The sequence below is a fragment of the Hylobates moloch genome, unplaced genomic scaffold, assembly GCF_009828535.3.
Source record: "Hylobates moloch isolate HMO894 unplaced genomic scaffold, HMol_V3 SCAFFOLD_3, whole genome shotgun sequence".
NCBI lineage: Eukaryota > Metazoa > Chordata > Mammalia > Primates > Hylobatidae > Hylobates > Hylobates moloch.
Genome location: NW_026652278.1, coordinates 33,396,067 through 33,420,365, shown reverse-complemented (window position 1 = coordinate 33,420,365; position 24,299 = coordinate 33,396,067). Strand labels below are relative to the sequence as shown.

Below are 24,299 nucleotides of genomic sequence, written 5' to 3'. Positions count from 1 at the left end.
GTTCAAGTGATTCTCCTGCCTCAGCCTCCCAAGTAGCTGGGATTACAGGCATGTGCCACCACGCTCAGCTAATTTTGTATTTTTAGTAGAGACGGGGTTTCTCCGCGTTGGTCAGGCTGGTCTTCAACTCCTGACCTCAGGTGATCCGCCCACTTTGGCCTCCCAAAGTGCTAGGATTATAGGCATGAACCACTGCACCAGCCTCAAATGGTGATTTTTTTAAATTCCACAAATCCTTCTCCATTTATTAGTTGACATTCTCTTCAGAAGAGCTTTCCCTTATTCCTAATTCATGTATTCATGCAGATAGATAGATAAATAGACAGACAGACAGATACATAGATAGATAGATAGATAGATAGATAGATAGATAGATAGATAGATAGATAGATAGATAGATAATAGATAGATAGATAGATAGATAGATAGATAGATAGATAGATAGATACACACACACACACATATATCAATTCGAACCTATGGATTCTTGGCAGCTTTTTTTCCCTATGGGTTATAATTTATTATTTATTTTGTTACTCAGGTTTTTTGGCCAAGTAATAAACGGCAAAGAAAAACTAAAGAATCGTTCCAGGTTTGGCCAGGTGCTGTAGCTCACACATGTAATCCTAGCACTATGGGTGGTGGAGGTGGGTGGATCACTTGAGCTCAGGAGTTCAAGACTAGCCTGGGCAATATAGCCAAACCCCATCTCTACAAAACAACAACAACAACAAAAATACAAAAATTACCCGGGCATGGTGTTGCATGCCTGTAGTCCCAGCTACTTGGGACGCTGAGGCAGGAGGATCACTTAAGCCCAGGAGGCAGAGGTTGCAATGAACCAAGATCACACTACTGGGTGACAAAATGAGACTCCGTCTCAAAAAAAAAAAAATTGTTCCAGGTTAAGTGAGACTAAAGAAATTTGACTTGATGTAAATGTTCTAAAGTAAAAAAAGAAAAAATTGAAAACTAATCCTGGACCATAATTTTTTTCCTTTTGCTATAAAGGCTGTTAGTGGAATAATTGGTGAAATTGTAATAAGGTCTGTTCATTAGATGATAGTACTGGATTGCTGATAAATTTCTGACTTTGATAATATCCTTGTTTTTAAAAAATACGTATTGAAGTACTTAGGAACAAAAGGGCATTATGTCTATAATTTACTCTCAAACTTGTGTGTGTGTGTGTTTGTGTGTGTGCACACGCACGTGTGTGGAGGATGGGGAAAAGAGAGAGAATGAGAAAGGAGAAGCAAGCATGGTAACATGTTCATATATGGGAAAATTGAGTGAAATATATGCAGTGTATCAAGAATTCTTTGTCTTTTTCTTGCAAATTTTCTGTAAGTCCATAATTACATCAAACTTTTTTTTTTTTGAGACGGAGTTTCACTCTTGTTGTCCAGGCTGCAGTGCAATGGCACGATCTCAGCTCACTGCAACCTCCACTTCCTGGGTTCAAGCAATTCTCCTGGCTCAGCCTCCCGAGTAGCTGGGATTACAGGCATGCAGCACGACGCCTGGCCAATTTTATATTTTTAGTAGAGACGGGGTTTCTCCATGTTGGTCTCGAACCCCCGACCTCAGATGATCTGCCCACCTTGGCCTCCCAAAGTGCTGGGATTACAGGCATGAGCCACTGTGCCCAGCCCACATCAAACATTTTAGAAGTAGAATTTGTCAGCCTCTTATGAGCAATTCCCTTTAAGAATTTTCCTTTTCAGATCTTGGGCCATATTTTCTCCCACTTCCTCATCTGGAAGGGGAATGATCACAGATCGGGCACTAACATTATACTTTTTCAGGGGGGAAAACAGCAAAGAAGGAAACATTATTATTCACATTTCCCCATTCCACACTGTTAAGTCCAAGATATGGCTTTACTTCTAACTCGAATCTGTGATTACTTGTCATTAGTTATTTGGACTCAATTCTTCTGGATCTGGAAAATGGGGTCCCGCTGGAAATCAAACTTCTGTGTGCGGAAAGCCCATCACAGTTAAAACTGATAGCAAGCTGAACCTTTCCTAATGAACTAGGTTGAAAATTGTCACATCTTCTGAGTAGCCACTAGGTGGTACTCATTGCTACAGCTTTTCCTCTTTTCCAATTTGTAGAATTGACATTGCTCTGAATGGCCTGTCAACTATTTATGGATGCATAATATCTCTGATTATTATACGAGGCAGCAAATACTACATCCTCTGAGAAAAACGGCTTCACCTGGTAAAATGCCTATTGACAGGCAGAAATTCAGTATTCACTATTTGTAACTTTTTAAATTGAAGGGCATAGGTACAGAAAAGACCAAGAAGCAACCTTAAAAATTTTCTGAATTAGAATCTAAATTTGGTTTAGTACCTATTCAACATTCTCTCCCCATACAAACACTCTTTCTCCCTCATTAATTCTTACATCTGTGAATTTTGTACTCCATCCCATGAGATGAGGGGTACTTTCCCACCATTTTATGAAACCCAAACTGAGTATTTCTAATACCTCCGATGTTCATAGTTAGTAGCCCATATTATCAGCCTATCAACCTGAATTATTCAAAAACACATTTTATATTCATTAAACGAACATTATTCAAATTCTACAATGTATAAAATACCTTGCTAGGTGTCATGGTTTCTTTTATCTTTATCTTTTCTTTTCCTTTTTTTGAGACAGGGTCTGGCTGTGTTGCCCAGGCTGGAGTGGGGTGGCACTATCATAGCTCACTGCAGCCTCAACCTCCTGGGGTCAAGTGATCCTCCCATCTCAGCCTCCTGAGTAGCTGGGATCACAAGTGCGTGCCACCCCTTTTTTTATTTGTTGTAGAGACAAGATCTCACTATGTTTCCCAGGCTGGTCCTGAACTCCTAGGCTCAAGCTGTCCTCTGCTGTTAGCCTCCCAAAGTGTTGGAATCATAGGCGTGAGCCACCATGACCAGCAGTGTCATAGTTTCTATCCTTAAAAAGTTCTATTGACGAAGACATTTCCCAGAATGAACTTGATGTAGCAGAATGAGCATGAGCACTGGAGCCAGACAGATCTAGGTTCAAATCCCAGCTCTGCCACTTACAGTATAGACTTGGGCTCTGAGTCTGAGCTTTCTCATCTGTAAAACTGGGAATATAATACCTTTTAGGCAACTCACCAAGTAGTTGAGTGGGTTCCCAATAAGTGTTTGTTGGCTGAACCAACAGTGGAAAAATTAAAAATAACTATAATACTATAATAAAGGGTAGAAATGAAATAAGTGAATCATTTTCTTTTCTTTTCCTTTTTTTTTTTTTTTTTTGAGATGGAGTCTTGCACTGTCACCCAGGCTGGAGTGCAGTGGTGTGATCTCAGCTCACTGCAACCTCTGCCTCCCGGGTTCAAGCTATTCTCCTGCCTCAGGCTCCCGAGTAGCTGGGATTATGGGTGCCTGGCACCACGCCTGGCTAATTTTTTGTATTTTCAGTAGAGCAGGGGTTTCACCATGTTGACCAGGCTGGTCTCGAACTCCTGACCTCAAATGATCCACCTGCCTTGGCCTCCCAAAGTGCTGGGATTACAGGCATGCGCCACCACACCCGGCCAAGTGAATCAATTTCAAACTGAGTAAAGCATTATTACTCCATATTTGACCCATCACAGCAATGTCATCAAAGTAGTGAAGGACAACTTATATTTAGTAAATGTTGGAAAGAGGCTGGAATATTCCTTAGTCCAAAGAGAGCAATACATTCATACAAGTCTCGGGTAAGAGAAATAAAGCCAGTCCTTGACTGACCTAGCAAGCAAGCACAGTTTACCAGGAACCCCTCCCTACACAGCATGAGGGTAGAAATGGTGCTGGCAGAACTCAGTCTCTCTAATAAGTCACCCATTGAGAGCATCAGATGGGCATCAGGCATGGAGGCTGCGGGAATCTGAATCTAAAAGCAGGGCAGAGGAAGTCCAGGGTTGTTCATGGGGTGATGATTTGGCTCCTGTGTCTCTCCCCTTTTCTTAACCCACCAATGATAAGCAAACTTTAGCATGCATCAGAATCACCTGGAAGGCTTGTTAAAACACAAACTGCTGGCCAAGTACAGGGCTCACTCTTGTAATCCCAGCACTTTGAGAGGCTGACGCAGGTGGATCACTTGAGTCCAGGGGTTCAATACCAGCCTGGGCAACATGGCAAGATCCTGTTTCTACCAAAAAAATACGTAAATTAGCCGGGTATGGTGGTGTGCACCTGGGGTCCCATCTGCTCGGTGAGAGGTGAGAGGTCAAGGCTGCAGTGAGCCAAGATCATCTCAAAAAACAAAACCAAAAACAAACCAACCCCTAAAAAACATGGATTGCTGTAGGTTTAGGTGGGGTTCAACTTGCATTTCTCATAAGTTCCAAAGTGATACTCGTGGTCATGGGACCACACTTTGAGAACTGCTGCCTTGACCTATTGCAATCAGACAAGCAATCAGTCCTACTTGTCTTCAATAGAATGACCCATGACATTGCTGTGATGGGTCAAATATGGAGTAATAATGCTTTACTCAGTTTGAAATTGATTCACTTGGCTGGGTGTGGTGGCGCACACCTGTAATCCCAGCACTTTGGGAGGCCAAGGCAGGTGGATCATTTGAGGTCAGGAGTTCAAGACCAGCCTGGTCAACATGGTGAAACCCCTGTCTCTACTGAAAATACAAAAACTTCTATTGAAATGTTCTATTGACATTTCAGTAGAAATGTCAAGAAGGTAGTGGGTTTCCCAGTATCTATTTTGGTGATTCTCAAGATAGAGAGTAGAAAAGAGAAAAAAGCTTCCAGAGGGCTCTCAGAACTCCCCAGGGATTGCAAGATGCTTTTACAAACTACACAGACCACTTAGGACACCTGCTTCCCACTCCAGGGGAAAATCACTGAGTTCACATGAACCACTGGTAGTCATGTAAGGGGATCACATCCCTCAGGTGCATTATTGCAGAAGAAAACTGAAAACAACTTGATGGGTCAGGCGCGATGCCTCACGCCTGTAATCCCAGCACTTTGAGAGGCCAAGGTGAGTGGACTACTTGAGACAGGAGTTCGACACTAGCCCAGGTAACACGGCGAAACTCTTTCTCTACTGAAAATACAAAAATTGGGTGTATTGGCACACACCTGTAGTCCCAGCTACTCGGGGAACTGAGGCAGGAAGATCACCTGAGCCTTAGGAGATCAAGGATGCAGTGAGTCATGATTGTGCCACTGCCCTCCAGCCTGGGCGAGAGAGTGAGACCCTGTCAAAAAAAAAAGAGAGAGAAAGAAAGAAAGAAAGAAAGAAGAAAAGAAGAAAGAGAAAGAAAGAAAAAAGAAAGGAAGAAAGAAAGAAAGAGAGAAACAAAAAACTTGATGATCTTTCCTGGTGTTTCCCTCCCCCTACATCCCCACTAGTTTCTATTCTCTTCAGGTGATAAGTATAGTAGTTTGACTCTACAGTCAAGAACCAGCCTGTTTAGCTGTAACACCTGGTTCAAAGATTTCCGAATCTGACAGAGGCTCAACATATCCATTTCATCATCACCCTTCTCCAAATCAGGAGAAAGAAAGGACAAGACTAGACACCTATTGCCTCAAAACACCTATTACGTGTCCTGTGTTAAGTGCTTGACATGCTTATTTCATTTAATCCTACTATAGCCTTGTGCGGTGGGTGCCAGTATTATCCATGCTTTCCAGTTTTGGAGAGTTTAAGTAACTTGCCCAAGAAAAACAACTAATGGAGCCAGGATTAAAATGCAAATCTGTCTGCCTCCATAGTAGACTGATTGTGTATCACTCCCAGAATTAATAGACGTTACAGAGGGTGGCCAGGTGCAGTGGCTCATCCCAACACTTTAGGAGGCCAAGGCTTGAGGATCACTTGAGCTCAGGAATTCATAGAGCAGCATGGGCAAAACTGGGAGACCTTGTCTCTACACAAAATTTTTAAAATTAGCCAGGCATGGTGGTGGGCACCTGTGATCCCAGCTACTTGGGAGGCTAAGGTGGGAGGATCGCTTGAGCCCTGGAGGTTGAGGTTGCAGTAAGCAGTGATCGTGACACTGCATTCCAGCCTGGGCAACAGAGTGAGACCCTGTCTCAAAAAATAAAAATAAAAAGTTATAGGGGAGAAACTTTAGCTACATAAAAGGCAGTCCTTCTTCACCACTAGTGCTTTCAATTATGAAATGGGCCACTTCACAAACATCCTTTTCACCACTGGGAGTGTCAGCAAAGGATTGTCAGCTGAGGATCATCTGAGGCTCACATGGAGGGGGTTCTAGGGCTGGCCTTCCCAGCTCCTTCCTGTAAGATACAGTGAAAGAGTGGAATTGCCCTTTGTATTTCATAAGGTGACACTAGACCAGAGGGTGGAATGAGTCAGGATTTGACTCAGTATGTCAAATGCCAGTACGTCACTACCATTTTGAGGCAGAAATGGGCTCATTCCAGGAACTCTTTGGAGACTGGATGATAGCTACATGAGAATGTGCGAAGGGGTTTCAGAGACTAGGTGATGGTTTCATGTCAAATATAGAGAGTATCTGATTTTTTTTCTTGGACAGAAATTCTTCTGCACACACTATATCATGCTTCTTAATCTTGTCCTCAGATCAAATTCACAATTGCTCAATAGTAACAACAACCACCATTATTGATACATTATTCACCAGGCTTTATATACATTTTCTCCCAGGATCCTGAAAAATACCAATAAAATAGGAATACCATCTCCATTTTATACAGATAACTCAGATTTAGAATGTTGCTTTTTTTTTTTTTTTTTTTTTTTGAGATGGAGTCTCTCTCTTTTTGCCCAGGCTGGAATGCAATGACACCATCTCGGCTCACTGCAACCTCTGCCTCCTGGGTTTAAGCAATTCTCCTGCCTCAGCCTCCCAAGTAGCTAGGATTACAGGCATGCACCACTACACCCAGCTAATTTTTGTATTTTTAGTAGAGATGGGGCTTCACCCTGTTGACCAGGCTAGTCTCAAACTCCTGACCTCAGGTGATCCACCCACCTTGGCCTCCCAAAGTGCTGGGATTACAGGCATGAGCCACTGCGCCAAGCCCCAGAATGGTATTAAATAACTTGTCAAAAGATAATATAGCAAGCAAGTATTAATATAACTTGGATTCAAACTCAAGTCTGCCTTACTCCAAAAGCCGTAATTTAACCACTGTTCTACACTACGCTAATATATCAAGCTATCACCCTAACACCCTAAATCCTTCTGATTAAGGATTCTGACTCTCCTTTCAAAATTCCTTCCAAATAGTTAGGATTGTGCAAGTCTATAAGATGTCCTTATAAGCAAACTCTGTTTTGAGAGTTTAATATCTGAGTCTGAAGGTGAATTGCAAAAGCACTTGTTAAACTCAAAAGATCACCGTCTTGAAAGAAGCTCCATTCTGGTGTAAAATGAGTAACAGTATCTAAATCTGTATCAGGAACCATATTCTGACACAGATAAGTCCCAAGGAAGGAAAAAGTCACATGCACAAAAATGATACCTGGGTTATTTATAACATCAAAAAAAGTGCAAACAACCTAAAAATCTTAGAGACAATTATTAAGTAAATTATGAGATCACTGAGTCACTTAATGGAATATGATGCAGTCATCGAAATAGTAACAAAAAATGCAAAACTGTATCCATACAATGATTGTATCCATACAATGAAAATTATTTTAAAAACACTAAGTGTAAAAACTTGAAGGAAAAACCGACTTTTTAAAAACCAGTGGTTTAATAGCTGGATTTTCTTTCTTTTCATTCTCATGGATATTCTTATACTACAATAATAGTAAAACAATATAAAAATTATAAAATCATTAAAAATTTTTTCGTCTGTATGTTTCCAAGCTACAGGCTGAAGTTTGCAGGTGCTGGATGCTGTACTAACTTTGCTATTGCTTCATTAAGACCTGTTCCCTCCTCTCTTGGCTAATGCCATGATTTTATTTGAGGTATCACACCTCTCCGGATCATCTCACATATGTTGGCAGAAGCTAAATCCAACCCTGGCTATAGGACTTGTACAAGCAGTTCAGGCCAGAGCAAATCTGCAAAGACTCTTCCCTTAGCACAATTACAGGTTCAGGGATGACCTTGTAACCCATTTCAGGCCAAGAATTCATAAAGAGAGATTTCGGGAACTTTGGGGATCTTCTCTTTTCTACTAGATGTGAATGAGAAAGCCCCAGAAGAGTCAGCCTTAGGATGAAACTGATTGTGCCCCTGGCAAAACGGAGTAATAGAAACAGATAGATCCTTGACAATGTCATTAAGCCACTAGCTTGATCAGTACTGAACCCTGCAATAAATCCCATTACCCAAACAATAAATCCCATTATGGTTTAAGCCAGTTTTCGTTGGGTTGTCCTTCATTGTAACAAGGTCCTTATTTATATGGCAACCATAACATTTCCAAAAAGGTTGCACTATTTCTGAGGAAAAGAGAGCTAGAAAAGAGGGCAGCGAGTCTAGCGCAGTGGCTCACACCTGTAATCTCAGAAATTTAGGGGGCCAAGGCGGGAGGATTGCTTGAGTACAGGAGTTCAACACCACCCTGGGCAACATTACTACAAAAAGAGAAAAAATTAGCTGGATGTGGTGGCACACATCTGTAGCCCCAGCTACTCGGGTAGGCTGAGGCAGGAGGGTGCTTGAGCCCAGGAGGCTGAGGCTGCAATGAGCTGTGTACACACCACCACACTCCAGTGTGGGTGACAGAACAGGACTCTGTCTCAAACAACAAACAAACAAACAACAACAACAACAACAACAAAAGCAAAAAGAGGGCAATGGACGCCAAAACCTACATTAATTAAAATACCTTTTTATCCTATATTAAAAGGGGCTTGCTGAGCAAGTCAACTGATGATGATATTCTAAAAACATGCCTATCATTAAGCCCTCAGGCTCTTCAAGGTTTATTTCTGGGTAAAGCAAGATCTCTAAAATACCATGAAAAATGTATATTATATACACACACATACATTTATATATGTGTGTGCAGGCACACATGCACAAACACACTTCTCACTCCTAAAATTGCCCTTATAAAATGAATATTTAATATGAATTTTAAGGAAGACAGATATTAAAAAGAGTCAAATGAAAAGTAGCTCCAATTTTTATTTTTTATTTTTTTGGAGACAGAGTCTCACTCTGTTGCCCAGGCTGGGGTGCAGTGGCGCAATCTCGGCTCACTGCAGCCTCTACCTCCCAGGTTCAAGCAATTCTCCTGCCTCAGCCTCTCAAGGAGCTGGGACTACAGGCATGGGCCATTCCTCCCAACTAATTTTTTGTATTTTTAGTAGAGACAGGGTTTCACGTTTCCTGTTGCCCAGGTTTCATGTTGCCCAGGCTGGTCTCGAACTCCTGAGTTCAGGTAATCTGCCCTCCTTGGCCTCCCAAAGTGCTAGGATTACAGGCGTGAGCCACCGTGCCCTGCCAGAAGCTCCAATTTTTAACATTGCTTTTATCCTTTATGATATTCCATGCTCCTTATATAAAAACCAACAAGGCCAATTGTTCCCAGAGTTAGCACCTCCTTATTAACTGGTGTGCTTTTTTCTTACTCAGCAATGAGAACTATGAAACCTATTTGTGTTTTCTTCTTTGCTTTGGCCACTAGGAACCTCAGGCTTTGTTATCATTTTCAGTACTCTTGTTTAATCTTGAGTGTTCTGGTACACGTTTTTTTCCTCTTCTAACCTTTTCCCACTTGTTTTGCTAAGTCGTTTTTAATTGTAGTTCTAACAGGCGATACTTTACTGTATCTGCACTTTTTAACATAAGCTCTGATCCCTTTTAGATATAGGTGGAGCATAAATGTATTGTTATTGAAGAAGTATGACTAATAATTATTATTAATCATTAACATCATGAGCTTGGGTAATAACCAAATTTTATCCACTCCTATGTTTACAGTAGAGACTGAATATTCTTGTGCTTTCTTTTGAACTGCTGGAAGACCTGCCCAGCTCAGGGCAGTAAGAAGTCACCAGTGCTGACTTCAGTCGGAAACTTTGTACATCTCGTTTCCCAGGTGATTGCCATATGGGCCATTGTATGCTACTGAACTTCTTCCCTGCCCCTAATATGTGATATGTGATGGAACACAGTTGTCCTTTTCCAACAGCACTCTCCCTGGGAAGGAATGGGATCCCTTCCCTCAACTTGTTGACAAAGAATATCGGAGGGCTGGGGTGTGTCTGCCAGCAAGTGTACATAGTTCCTTTATGTGTCTATACTAGTTGAACACATAAAGGAACTATTATATATACACTTTTTTTGACACTCAAAAGTCAACCGCTCCTTCCTAAGCTGGACAGCTCTGAAGAGAAGCATTAAGGATGCTTCTCTAGAAATCTGGGGATGTCTTCCACCCCCAATCCGTCCCCTGACAGTCCCTCCTCTTTGGGCAATTCCTCCTTCCATTATCTTTGCTGCTATCCCACCACATATTCTGGTGAATGTTATTGGGTCATTCCAAGTTGGATGCCAAACAGTTCATGTGTCTTAAGACAGAGAGTAGGCAGAGGAAAGTAGGAACCTAGAAATGAGAGAAGGGTTAGATCCTCAGAGTATGCGCTGAAGGTTGTTGAAACCATGCATTTCATATCAGTGTGTGTACAGAGACTACAACTGAGAGAACTAGATTCACTGACATCTGCTTCAGTAACGAAGTCTATGAGCATTATTAAGCTTTTTAGGGCTTAGGTTCAGAAGATTCTGGTTCTAGAGAACCTATGACACATGGCCAGTTTCTTCTTGGGAAATTAGATTCAGAGCCAAAAGGTTTTATGAGTTGATGTTGAAGGAAAAACAATCAGACTGAGGATGATTATTCTGGAAAAAACGGAAATGAATTCAAGATCCTGTTAGTGATCCCCCTGAAGTTTCTGGTAGCTCTGAGATCTTAGCCCAGCTGGAAGAATAGTCCTATAGATACTTGTCCATGCTGAATCAATATAATAGATTCTCTCTGGGGATGGCATACTGAAATCAGATACCTAGAAGACTGGAGATAGGAGTAGAGGACAGGGCATCAGGCAATCAAACAAGGAGGCTGCTGGAACTTCCCTGTTCTATTCCATTCTGAATGCAGAATCAAGGGAGAGCAAAGCAATCGATTCTTACAGATTCAGTATGGCTTTAGCTGATGGCTTGTAAATTCTCATGTGGTTTCAGAACTGCGTAAAGAGTTTACGAAGACAGCAATCAAACCAGGAAGTCAACAGTCCTGAGGAAGATGAAGAGTCTTCTTCTCTAGAGTCATCCTGGAAAAATATGGCCCCCTAGATAGCATTGCTTCTGTGTGGCTCAGAAACCTCGAGACATAGCATGGACTTCAGTTAATGTCATAAGAGATAAGGTAACATTTCGGTAGCTATGGTCTCTGCGAAGGAGGGCACACTGTTTCAAAAGAGCCGAAGACATCAACTGCAGTGAAACATAAAAGGCCTGTCTTTGTACAGGGATTTTTCTGGCTGATGAGGCAGCAGTGATTCCACACGCTCCTGTAGAAGGTTACAGAGGAAGAGTTGCACTTGCTCATACTGTCCTTCTTTGAGCTATTTTGCTCAAGATCTCCCAGAGACTGGTCATTTTGGAAAAACTAAAGCTACAGAGAGGATACTAATGCTGAGACCTGGAGATTTTTTGCTGCCTAAATCTAGCTGAACCAAAAAAAAATGTATTTAGTGCTAGAAACCAAGGAAGACTGAGAAGAGTGGCCCTTGTTAAAAAGTGCCCAAGCTGGAGTCTTTGAACATACGGACTCAGAAAATACGGGAAACCAGGCAGGAAAAACCTAGTGATTACATACATAAGGGGTTACCCCGATTGGATTGCCAGTTTCATGCACTGTCTTAACAAATGATAAGAGAGTGGTAACTAAGTTAATAGAGTTGGTAATGAGTGATTTCACTATAGAGAACTCCTGGCTTTTACCTGTAATTGTGCAGTATAAGCTACCTGGATCAATAAGATTCTGTGAGGATTACAGGATAATCAACACCATAACCGAACCGTATGTTCATCCAATGCCAATAATCAATTCTCTCTGGAGTTACTGGGTCTACTCTCAACATTTTGAGGAGTGCAAACAGTTTTCATTTATTCGAGTTATATCTATCTACCCTCAATAGACCCTTTAACTCCAGAGAGAATTGATTGTTGGCACTGGTTCAATAACCAATCAATAACTCATCATTGTTTCATGAAGTGTTGCAAAATAAAGGCCATCCGAGAAGACTTTATGCAGACAGATTTGGTCACCCCAGAGAGATACATCACCTTCTTTACCAAGGGCTTTCTCACTCAGTACACAACAGGAGGCTCTCAAATGGTTCCATATAAAGGGAAATCATATTTAAGTAATTAATAGTTGCTTGATTTATAAACAATTTATTTGGCCGGGCGCGGTGGCTCACGCTTGTAATCCCAGCACTTTGGGAGGCTGAGGTGGGCGGATCACGAGGTCAGGAGATCGAGACCACGGTGAAACCCCGTCTCTACTAAAAATACAAAAAATTAGCCGGGCGTGGTGGCGGGCGCCTGTAGTCCCAGCTACTCGGAGAGGCTGAGGCAGGAGAATGGCGTGAACCCGGGAGGCGGAGCTTGCAGTGAGCCGAGATTGCGCCACTGCACTCCAGCCTGGGCGACAGAGTAAGACTCCGTCTCAAAAAAAATAAATAAATAAAATAAATAAATAAATAAGTAAATAAAATAAACAATTTATTTATGTGTAACTTTTTGATTTTAGTAATAGAGATGGGGTTTTGCTATGTTGCCCAGGCTGGTCTTAAACTCCTGGACACAAGCAATCCTCCCACAGACTGCTGGGATTAGAGGCGTGAACCACCATGCCTTGCCTGCAAATAATTTAAACAGAAACTATGTTATCACCACTTGGAAGGGGATGAACTTCCTGAAACACCTTTATCAAACTTTTCCTGGGGTTCAAGAACCAAAAGTGGAAAATGTGATTCCCTGGAGTTCCCAGCAGGGAGAGCCCTTTAAAAAAAAATCTCAAGAAGCCATAGGCTTGTATCCGGAACAGGAAGACATGGAAAAGCCTGTGAGACAGGACCAGGGAGAAAAGAAGAGGAGTCAAAAGCTGTGGGCAGAGGTAGGCGAGAAGAAAGCAAAACGGACCAGTGCCTGGGGAGAGAGAAGAGAGAGAAGGAAGCAGGCACGGGGAGAGCCAGTCCAGGACCGAGAAGTATCCAGCAAGAAGCACTGTTTCTGATCCTGGGCTTCTCTGCAGTGTGATTTATCTTTCACAAAGTGCATCCAGAGAGCCTCCTTCACTGACTTTATTGCCATTAGCCACCAGCACTTTAGGGGAGCCTCCTACACTACGTTTATCACAATCAGCGGACGTTCCACCTCACAGACGGCATTGCTGTTGACTTTACACATCCTTCTAGTGTAAACCAACAGAAGCTTCTTTATCTAAAATTCATGTATATTTATATGTGTCTAGAAAACAATTGAAATGGGCCGGGTGCTCTAGCTCACCTGTAATCCCAGCACTTTGGGAGGCTGAGGTGGGCGGATCACCTGAGATCAGTTCGAGACCAGCCTGGCCAACCTGGTGAAATCCCATCTCTACTAAAAAAAAAAAAAACAAAAATTAGCCGGGCGTGGTGGTGCGCACCTATAATCCCAGCTACTCTGGAGGCCGAGGCAGGAGAACCACTTGAACCTGGGAGGTGGAGGTTGCAGTGAGCCAAGATTACACCACTGCACTCCAGCCTGGGCGACAGAGCAAGACTCTGTCTCAAAAAAAAAAAGAAAAGAAGAGAAAAGAAAAGAAAAGAAAAGATTGCCCTCATTCCTTATTTTTGTGAGTAGAACCTCTGCCCAGTCTGGAGGTTCTGTCTGAACTTAAAATCTCAGCAATCCTGCTGCCACCACCCAATAACATAATTGTCAATATCCTTATAATCCCCTGCCTGTGTACCTTATTTCATAGTTTTCAAAGAGTTTTCCTATGTAATGTCTCCCAGTTGCCTATCAGACCTGTCTGCTGATTCCATCTTACCCATGAACAAAACTTCCTATGAATCATGAAGTTCAGAGTGTACATGATTTGCTCAGGGCAAGAGGCAGAGATAGTGCTCAAACTCACGCCTTGTAATACGAGTTATATGCTCTTTTGCTAGCCACTTACATCAGCAGTACTCCAGCCTGGCCTCATCTACAACAATCCAGAGTATTGAGATGTTTTTCTTTTTTTTTTTTTTTAGGCGGAGTCTTGCTCTGTCACCCAGGTTGGAGTACAGTGGCGTGATCTCGGCTCACTGCATGCTCCACCTCCTGGGTTCATACCATTCTCCTGCCTCAGCCTCCCAAGTAGCTGGGACTACAGGCATCTGCCACCACGCCCAGCTAATTTTTTTGTATTTTTAGTAGAGACGGGGTTTCACCGTGTTAGCCAGGATGGTCTCGATCTACTGACCTCTTGATCCACCCGCCTTGGCCTCCCGAAGTGCTGGGATTACAGGCGTGAGCCACCGCACCCAGCCTGTTTTTTTTTTTCTCTCTCTCTCTCTCTCTATTTTTTTTTTTTTTTTTTTTTTTTTTCTCTATTTTTTTTTTTTCTTTTTTTTTTTTAGATGATGGAATCTCACTCTGTCGCCCAGGCTGAGTACAGTGGTGCGATCTCGGCTCACTGCAACCTCCACCTCTGGGGTTCAAGCGATTCTCCTGCCTCAGCTTCCCAAGTAGCTGGGATTACAGGCACACACCGCTGTGCCCAGCTGATTTTTGTATTTTTAGTAGAGATGGGGTTTCGCCATGTGGCCCAGGCTGGTCTTGAATTCCTGACCTCATGATCCACCTGCCTCAGCCTCCCAAAGTTTTGGGATTACAGGCGTGAGCCACTGAGCCTGGCTGAGATGTATTTCAATATTTTCCTAATTTATATCTTGACAGGGAATGGCAATTAATATTTATTGAAAGCCTATTTTATTCCAAGCACTGTACTACTAAATACCTAATTTGTTTTCCACCAACCTCACAAAAGCAGGTGTTATTCTCACTTGAGGAATCAAAGTTTAGAAAGATTTAAGTATCTTGACCTATTTGCCAAAGATGCGTGGCTAATAACTGGTAGCACCATCATTTGGATCAGGCCACTTTATTCCAGGTCACACGCTCTTTCCATTATACAACTGTGCCTTCACTAAAATCGTGGTTCTATATGACAAAGTATCTTCTGACATCATTACAGCCACACAGGAACTCAGCCACGGACACTTTCTGAACCTCCAATATATTTCTGCTCCTTTCTTTGTTGATTCTAGAAATACTGTCAGGATTTCTTGACAAGCTCACTTCAACCTCTCCTATTAGTGCAATTCCACCAATCTATGGATAGAACCTTGAAATCCACTAAAAGAAAGCAGAGTAAAGAGAGGCATGTGTTTCTTTACAACTGGTGATGGATTAACAGCATCCAATTGATATTAATTGGCATGTAGCCATTAGGCATTAAAGATTGAGGGTCTCTGCCCTCCTCCCCAGCTCCATGGTGACCAGACCCAGCCATTTCCTGGCTTAGAGCCTCTCCTATACAGGGCCAATCCCAGGTGCACCTTTGAGATAACAATAATGTCTCCTAAAACAAACAGCCATTATTTCTACACAAAGACCTTCAATGTTTCCTCCATCAACAAAAGGCTACAGCCATCCCTCCAAGAAGACAAAGGGCTGGAAGCCCTTTCATAAATATCATGATGATGGTGTGGGCCCAGTGGGAAGGGAGAGCCAGGAAGATAATTCTCCAGCACTTTCTCTGCTGAGAAATAGCTGGGACAGGACTGACTCCATCCCTCAGAAAGAGCTCTGAGTGATTAATCATTCCTGAACTATTCATAATGACAATAATAACATTTCCCTAACCTGCAGAAAGGAAGTAAAAATATTGAACCATTACAGGATTGCCGTCAGGATCGAATGAGATGATACGTGTGAAATCTCTGTGTAAAGTTTAAAGGATTGCACAATTGACATTATTATTATCAGACAATTGATGGGTCACCCATATTGCCTGCATGAAAAAGATAGCTCTATTTTAGCCAGATGAGATTCCAAATAGTCTTGGATTATAGGTCCACCAGTTCCTAGAATAAAGCATAAGGGAGAAGAAACATGGTCAGTATGGCTGACATGATAGTCTACTAGGGCTTGTCCCCCGCCAAATTGCTGTGCAGGTGATGGCTAACTTTGTTGGCTATTCTTTCCACTCCCAAGAGCCCAGATCTTGGAAATGAGGTCGCTGGTGGTTGATTCCTCATCTAGGGTCTAATGGTCCAAGTTCCCCACTTTCCCTTCCCTCCTTTGTCCCCCTGAAAACATCTCATGCAATTTACACAAAAATAAATACACATTATACATTAAAGCATGAGAAAAGTGTTCAACCTCATTGGTAATAAAAGGCAAGTAAATTAATGTGAGTTGTACCATCTTATACCTATTTAATAATAAAAATTATAAGTGAGAACATCCAATTTTGATGAGGTTGTGACAAAATTGATGTGATCTTATAGCACTAGTGGCACAATAAATTTGTATAATCCCTTACAGAGGCAAAATGACAACACATAGCAAATACTAAGGAGATATTTCTATCTTTTGCCCTCGTGGTAATCTCTCTCCTTAGCAATTCCCAAGGAAATAATTTAACAGAAGTGAAAAAAAAAAGCTGCAGCTATAGATACATTTATGATGATAGGCAAATACTGAAACAACCAGAGAAATGTTTTAGTTAATTGCGGTGTGACTGTAGTCCTTAAAATAAAAATATAAAAACTGGCTGGGCATGGTGGCTCATGCCTGTAATTCCAGCACTTTGGGAAACCGAGGCAGGGGGATGACTTGAGCTCAGGAGTTGAAGATCAGCCTAGGAAATATAGCAACACCCGGCCGGGCACGGTGGCTCATGCCTGTAATCCCAGCACTTTGGGAGGTCGAGGTGGGTGGATCACAATGTCAGGAGTTCGAGACCAGCCTGGCCAATATGGTGAAACCTCGTCTCTACTAAAAATACAAAAAAATTAGCCGGGCGTGGTGGCACATGCCTGTAATCCCAGCTACTTGGGAGGCTGAGGCAGGAGAACTGCTTGAATCCAGGAGGCAGAGGTTGCAGTGAGCCGAGATCGCGCCACTGCACACCAGCCTGGGTGACAGAGCGAGACTCTGTCTCAAAAAAAAAAAAAGAAAAGAAAAGAAAATATAGCAAAACCCCATTTCTACAAAAAATAGAGGGTGTGGTGGTGTGTACCTGTAGTCCCAGCTACTTGAGAGGTTGAAGTGGGAGGATTGCTTGAGCCTAGGAGGTTGAGGCTGTAGTGAGCTGAAATCGTGCCACTGCACTCCAGCCTGGGTGCCTGGGCAAGAGTGAGAGCAGAAAAGAAAGAAAGAAGAAAGAAAGAAAGAAAGAAAGAGAGAGAGAGAGAGAGAGAGAAAGGAAGGAAGGAAGGAAGGAAGGAAGGAAAGGAAAGGAAAGGAAAGGAAGGAAAGGAAAGGAAAGGAAAGGAAGAAAGGAAAGGAAAGGAAAGGAAAGGAAAGGAAGGAAGGAAGGAAGGAAGAAAGAAAGAAAGAAAGAAAGAAAAGAAAGAAAGAAAGAAAATATGAAAACTACTGAGAGGCCAGGCACAGTGGCTCACACCTGTAATCCTAGCACTTTGGAAGGCTTGAGCCCAGGAGTTCGAGACCAGACTGGGCAACATGGGGAAACCCCGTCTCTATGAAAAATACAAAAATTAACCAAGTGTGGTGGTGCATGCCTGTAGACCCAGTTACTTTTAGGGCTGAGGTGGGAGGCTCACCTGAGAGTTTGAGGCTGGAGTGAGCTGAGATTACACCACTGCATACCAGCCTGAGCAACAGAGCGAGGCCCTGTCTCAAAACAACAACAACAAAAACAAAAACAAAAACTACGGTGGCTCATGCTTGTAATCCCAACATTTTGGGAGGCCAAGGTGGGCCGATCACTTGAGGTCAGGAGTTCCAGACCAGCCCGGGCAACATGGTGAAACCCCGTCTTTACTAAAAATACAAAAATTAGCTGGGCATGGTGGTGGGCACCTGTAATCCCAGCTACTCAAGAGGCTGAGGCAGGACACTGCACTCCAGCCTGGGTGAAAGAACCAGACACTGTCTCAAAAAATAAAAAACAACTACTTAGAAATATGATGAAATGTTATAAATGATGAAAGTATACAATATAATACAACTAGGTATGAATGTATGCATAAACACTGGTAATAAGAAAAATGAAAAATTCTTTAATGTAGTGGTAGCCAACTATATTTTAAAATATTCTTTGATGTTTTTATATCATCTTTTAAATACAGTATTAAAAAGAAAGAATAGTAGTTAGCTAGTAGAATTTCTCAATACTCTGCTTCTATTAGGGTAGGGCACAGAGTGGTCCTTGCTAAGATGTTGATGGGTATTAGTAAATTTATGGGCAATACATTTCCAGATAGAGAGGCCATAGTAGACTCCAGTGGTTAAAAGCCTCGGAATTCAAGTCAGGCAACCAATTGCTAAGTTAGATTCCTCTTTCTTCACTTGCTTGCATGTGTGGCCTTGAACAAGCTGTTTGACTTTTCTAAATCTTTCTGATTTGTAAAATGGGAGTGTTAGGCAGAACCAATTTCATAGAGTCATTGGAAGTAGTCAGTGAGTTAAAGTACATAATATAGTGCTAGGTGCATTGAAAAATTATTTAATAAAGGTTTGTTGTTTGTGCTGTTAATAATGATGATGATGATGGTGGTGGTTGTGATAAACTGAGGGCCTCCAGAGAAAGTACTTTAACTTAAAGGTCTGATGTCACTTAAAGGATGCTACTCAAATAATACTCTCCCTATATGTGGAGCCAACTACAGACTTTGAAAGGTAATTTTATGTTATTTATTGATTTACTTTTAATTGACAAATAATTACTGCTTTTATTTTATTTTATTTTATTTTTGAGATGGAGTCTCGCTCTGTCACCCAGGCTGGAGTACAGTGACACGATCTCGGCTCACTGCAACCTCCATCTCCCAGGTTCAAGCGATTCTCCTGCCTCAGCCTCCTGAGTAGCTGGGACTACAGGAGCGTGCCACCACACCTGGCTAATTTTTGTATTTTTAGTAGAGTCAGGGTTTTGCCATGTTGGCCAGGCTGGTCTCGAACTCCTGATCTCAGGTGATCCACCCGCCTCGGCCTCCCGAAGTGCTGGGATTACAGACGTGAGTCATCGCGCCTGGCCCACTCTCTATCTTTATGGGGTGCAATGTAATGTTTTTTCAGATGTATACATCACGGAATGATCAAATCAGGCTAATTAACATATCCATCACCTCAAATGTTTCTTTGTGTTGAGAATATTTAAAATCCTCTCTTTTAGCTATTTTGAAAGATATAATACATTATTATTAACTGTAATCATGAAAGTTGTTTTTTCCAAGTTTCCACAAGCAGCACTGAAAAGTTGTTTTTAATACACTTCACTTTTTAAGATAAACTTTATTTATTTATTTATTTATTTATTGAGACAGAGTCTTTCTCTGTCGCCCAGGTTGGAGTGCAGTGGCATGATCTCGGCTCACTGCAACCTCCGCCTCCCAGGTTCAAACGATTCTCCTGTCTCAGCCTCCTGAGTAGCTGGGATTACAGGTGCCCACCATCATGCCTTGCTAATTTTTGTATTTTTAATAGAGATGGGGTTTCACCATGTTGGCCAGGCTGGTCTCGAACTCCTGGCCTCAGGCAATCCGCCCGGTTTGGTCTCCCGAAGTGCTGGAATTACAGGCATGAGCCACCATGCCCAGCCCACTTTATTTTTTTAGAGTAATTTTAGGTTCATAGCAAAATTGAAGGAAAGGTGCAGAGATTTCCCACAGATCCCCTGTCCTCAAATAAGCACAGCCTCCCCTGCTATCAACATCCAACACCAGGGTGGTACCTTTGTTATACAATGGACCTACATTGACACATCACTGTTACCCGAAGTCCACAGTGTACCTTAGGTTTTACTCTTGGTATTGTACATTGTATGGGTTTTACGTAAAATGACAGGTATTCACCATACAGAGTAGTTTCACTGCCCTAAAAATCCTCTATGGTTTACCTATTCTTCCTTCTCTTTCCCCAACCCCTGGAAACCACTGACAACTTTTAGTATCTCCATAGTTCTGTCTTTTCCACCACGACATATGGTTGGAATCACACAGTATGTAGCCTTTTCAGATTGGCTTCTCTCTTGAAAGGTATTTTTTTAATGAACAGTCTAGAGGACCAGGTGAGGGTTTTGATTTTCTCCTAGATAATACAAAAATAACTACTACCAGTGATTGTGTTTGGTTCTTTATGCATGTTATCTCCAGAAGATAAATTTATTATCCTTATTGGTAGAAAAAGTGTTCAAGGTCACAAAGCCAGGAAGTAGAGGAGCTAGTGTTTGAATCCAGTGTGTCTGACTCCAGTGTTTTTATGTTTTCATCATGCACTGTGTTTACCTAATAATAAACACGGGTCCTGGAGCATTTGAACCCAGTCACGGGAACTGACATGGAAAAGCACACTGCACAGCTGCATATCCAACTGCACGTCACTCCAGTTCTTAGAAAACAGCATCCTGATAGAGCAACACAACAGCCACCCCGCTTGGTGCCAGCTTTCAGGCTTATAATGTGTATTCCCAATCCTTAGGCAGGAGAGCTCAGTCAGCATACTGACTAGCCAAATTAAGTGGATCTGGTTCACTGTTTCTTAACCTTTTTTGCATTATCCATCTCCCCAGAAGTCTCTTTAGACATTTTCTTCCTAATCACTCCCAATTCCGATACCACAGACAGACTCTACATTTGTTTATGTACCGTGGCTTTTCAGTGGCCCAAAAGCCATTATAATACCTAAAGGATTCTTTTTGCCCTTGGAAAAACTATTTTTACACTCTTGGGGGCTACATCATCCCCACTGAGAACCTATGGTCTAGATGCAGTTGGCCAGAGCTCACGGAGCCTAACGGAGAGCTGAGACACCAGGGAGGTGAGGCCAGGACCTTGGAGAGCGCCGAAGTGGCCCTCCTGAGGCCATTCCAAGGCTCCACGTTGCCTGAAAATATGTCTGAAAGGAAGAGGCAGGTAGAGGCAGGGGCTAGGAAACTAGTATTAGTATTATCTTACTAGATGTTGTAGGAATCATCAGAATGTGAAGGCCTCCTAATTCTGTTTCATAAAAAGTTCTCGTGGGGCCGGCACTTTGTGGGTGCGGACTTTAATTCTCAAGGCCCAACGCAGTTAAATGGCACATTTTCAGGTAGTCTAACGATTTCAGGGTCTTTATTAAGAGCCCAATTCCATAGGACTTGGAGGTTTTCTGAGGTTTAAAGGTATCAGATTAATTCTCCCTTCCTCACCCTCCACTGCTGGCTGGGTTATGATGCCACATTTATAGTTTTACAGTGCCTGCTGTGACTTGAAGACAATAGACACTATTTACCATGTGCCAGACAGACACTGTGCTAAGCATATTAGTGAGCTATTTTATTTAACCTGCATAAGAATCTTCTCAGGTTGGTATGATCATTATCCAAGGAAAAGAGAGGTTAGCAAACTTGCTCACGATCACACAGCTGATAATTGGGGAAGCGCCAGACCTTGAGCCCACATAGTCGACTTCAGAGCTTCACTGCTTAACCAGCATGCTATACTGCCACCAGACTGACTCAGTGGCCCTGGTAAGATTTTTGTTTTTAAAAATCCCATTAATATCCTTAGCACAGGACTATTATCTCCCCTACTCAACTTTCCCAGAGATACCTCTGTGATCCAAGGTTTATACTTCTGCCCTCTCCTCAGGAGAACTTAAAATTTGTCATGTCACTCCTATGCTTAAAACTTTTCAGTAGCTCTCCCTGTACCCCTCAGAATAAAGTCCAAATTCTTTCTCATGCCTTATAAGGCCCCTCATGATCGGCCCCTTCTTATAAGGCCAGCCTTGTCGTCTTTTACCGCTTTGCTTCTCAAACTCTCTGCTCCAGCCACGTTAATGCACTTTAACTAAACTGTGCCCTCTGTCCCTTTTGGGCCTTGGCACATGCTGTCCCCTCTTCCCAGAGACTTCCTTTCTATTCACCTCCCTTTCAAGGGGATAAATCCTCCATATCTCTCAGGTTTTAGCTCAGATATCACTTCCTCTGCATTTCCTCACAGATCCTCGAAATCTGGGTACAACGGAAATAATGGCATCACAGTACTCTGTACTGGTCAGATTGTCCGTGGCATATTTTGTCCAGTGCCAGGCATCACATAGATGAAGCCTGCAGGCAGGCAACCAGTATGGAGAGCATTCTGAAATTGCTTTTAATATATGCCAGGCACTGAGTTAATGATTTCATGGCTATTATCTCACATAATCCTATTGGATTGGGTAAGTACGATGAGGAAACTGAAATTCAAAGAAGTTAAGCAAATTGCTCGAGGGCCCTCAAATGGTGAACGGTAGTGCATGGTGTTTGACCCAAACCTGTGCAAATTTGGAGCCCATGCCTTCAATCCCTGCATAATACCACCTCTGAAAACCATAGTATCATGACTAATTTAGTGACAAAATAGAAGTTATTTAACCTAGAGAACAGATGACCAAGGGCAAGCTATATTCAAATAGAAGTTATTTAACCTAGAGAACAGATGACCAAGGGCAAGCTATATTCATTCAAACAGTTGAAAGGTTGTCACTTCAGAGAGTAACAGGGACACATCAGTAGTTGGCTTAATAGAAGAAAGTTCTGAAAAGGAAGTGAGCCTCTGAGGGGAAAGGCCCAAGTATCTGCCATCTATGTGTTTCTCAGTCCAACGTCTGGCTCAGAGGAGGTGGCTCCATAAGGGGAAGGAAACAGAGTTGCCAAATAGTAGAATGGGTTGCCTCATGAAACAGTGACAGCCCTGTTGACACTCCCCAGGTTGGGCTGGTTGGCCACCTGACAGAGCACCATGGAAAGGATCACAGAGAAAGGATTCCACATATTCTGCATCCTAAAATTAGATGAGCTCTAAAGTCCCCGTCCACTCAAGGATTCTGTAATTATTGGACTAAGTCTATGACTCGGATTTTGGCAAGTCACAGACCATCCGGCAATGCATTAGTGCACTGAGATCACAGAAAGCAGAGAACATGAGTGGATTGGACTCCTGGACTTCCAGAACCCAAGCTTCCACCCTTTCCAGCTCCATACAATGGAGTTGGAAATGGTTCACTGTAACTCTGGGGAGCTAGAAACAGTCCTGTTCCAGAGGCTAATCTGGAAAGAGAGATGTTTAAGTCATTTATAGAGAAAGGCTCTGCCTGTGGGTTTCAGCTGCTGTCACGGGATCTGAAAAAGGAGATGACTTCTTGCTAGCAGATGGTTAGGACAAAAAAAATCAATATGTCACAAATGAATTTCTGACAGCCATTCGCTGAAAGGAATTGAAAGGGCCCCACAAAGTGTACATTGGGCCGGCTGTTGTTCCTCACACGCACTGTGTCCTTTCACTCCCTGCCGAGTGGCCAGTGGCCAACACAGAGGACTGTCCCCTCTGTCCAGCATGGAATGAGTTCCGATAGAGCACAGCCAGAACCAAGTGCTTTCTGCCAGCTTTCCTGGAGGGCTCGCACAAATGTGGGTGGCTCGAAAAATCAGAAAACCTTCCATCAACATTAATGTTATGAGACTCTTTGACTCCACTTTCAAAAGATTTATGCACCCTGACAAGAACAGAGTATTGTGGAGCCTAGAACACCTAGTAATGAGGGCATCTTAGTTGTATGGTCCAACCTACAGCTTTAATCAAAACACAACCCCACACATAGCTATATTAAACTAGGCAAACATCACTTGTGCAATTTTTGAAAGAAGTAATAAACCAAATACAAAGTTGCTGTCATTACCTACAGGTCTAATAGCATCTGTTTGGTCCAGTTTTATTATTATTTACAGTTCTTTGACTCTCTCTTTCTACAGTCGCCCTCCTATCTTTTCACTTGCTTCTCTCAACTTAGAGATCAAAACTTCTCAGTTTGTGTCTATAGCTAGAGCCTCAATAAGCTTCCTCCAATGGCATGTGGCATGGTGGTCTCTCACATGGGACCATCACCACACCATATGTGTCCCTTCCTGTCTTAACAGGGATCTGAGATCTAAGATCACCTGGATCTTTTACTTCCTCTCTTTTTTCTTCCATTTTTTTTCTGCCTCTAAAGAAACATGAATAGGATATAGTATAATAACTATGTGAAGCCCACCA

The 24,299-nt window shown here is 42.4% G+C and overlaps 1 protein-coding gene across 2 annotated transcripts in view; it reads right to left on the bottom strand.

Annotated features, from left to right (window-relative positions):
- Positions 1-24,299, bottom strand: part of PKD2L1 (polycystin 2 like 1, transient receptor potential cation channel) — a 40,075-nt gene that overhangs the window by 14,097 nt on the left and 1,679 nt on the right. The gene's annotated exons all lie outside the window — the stretch shown is intronic.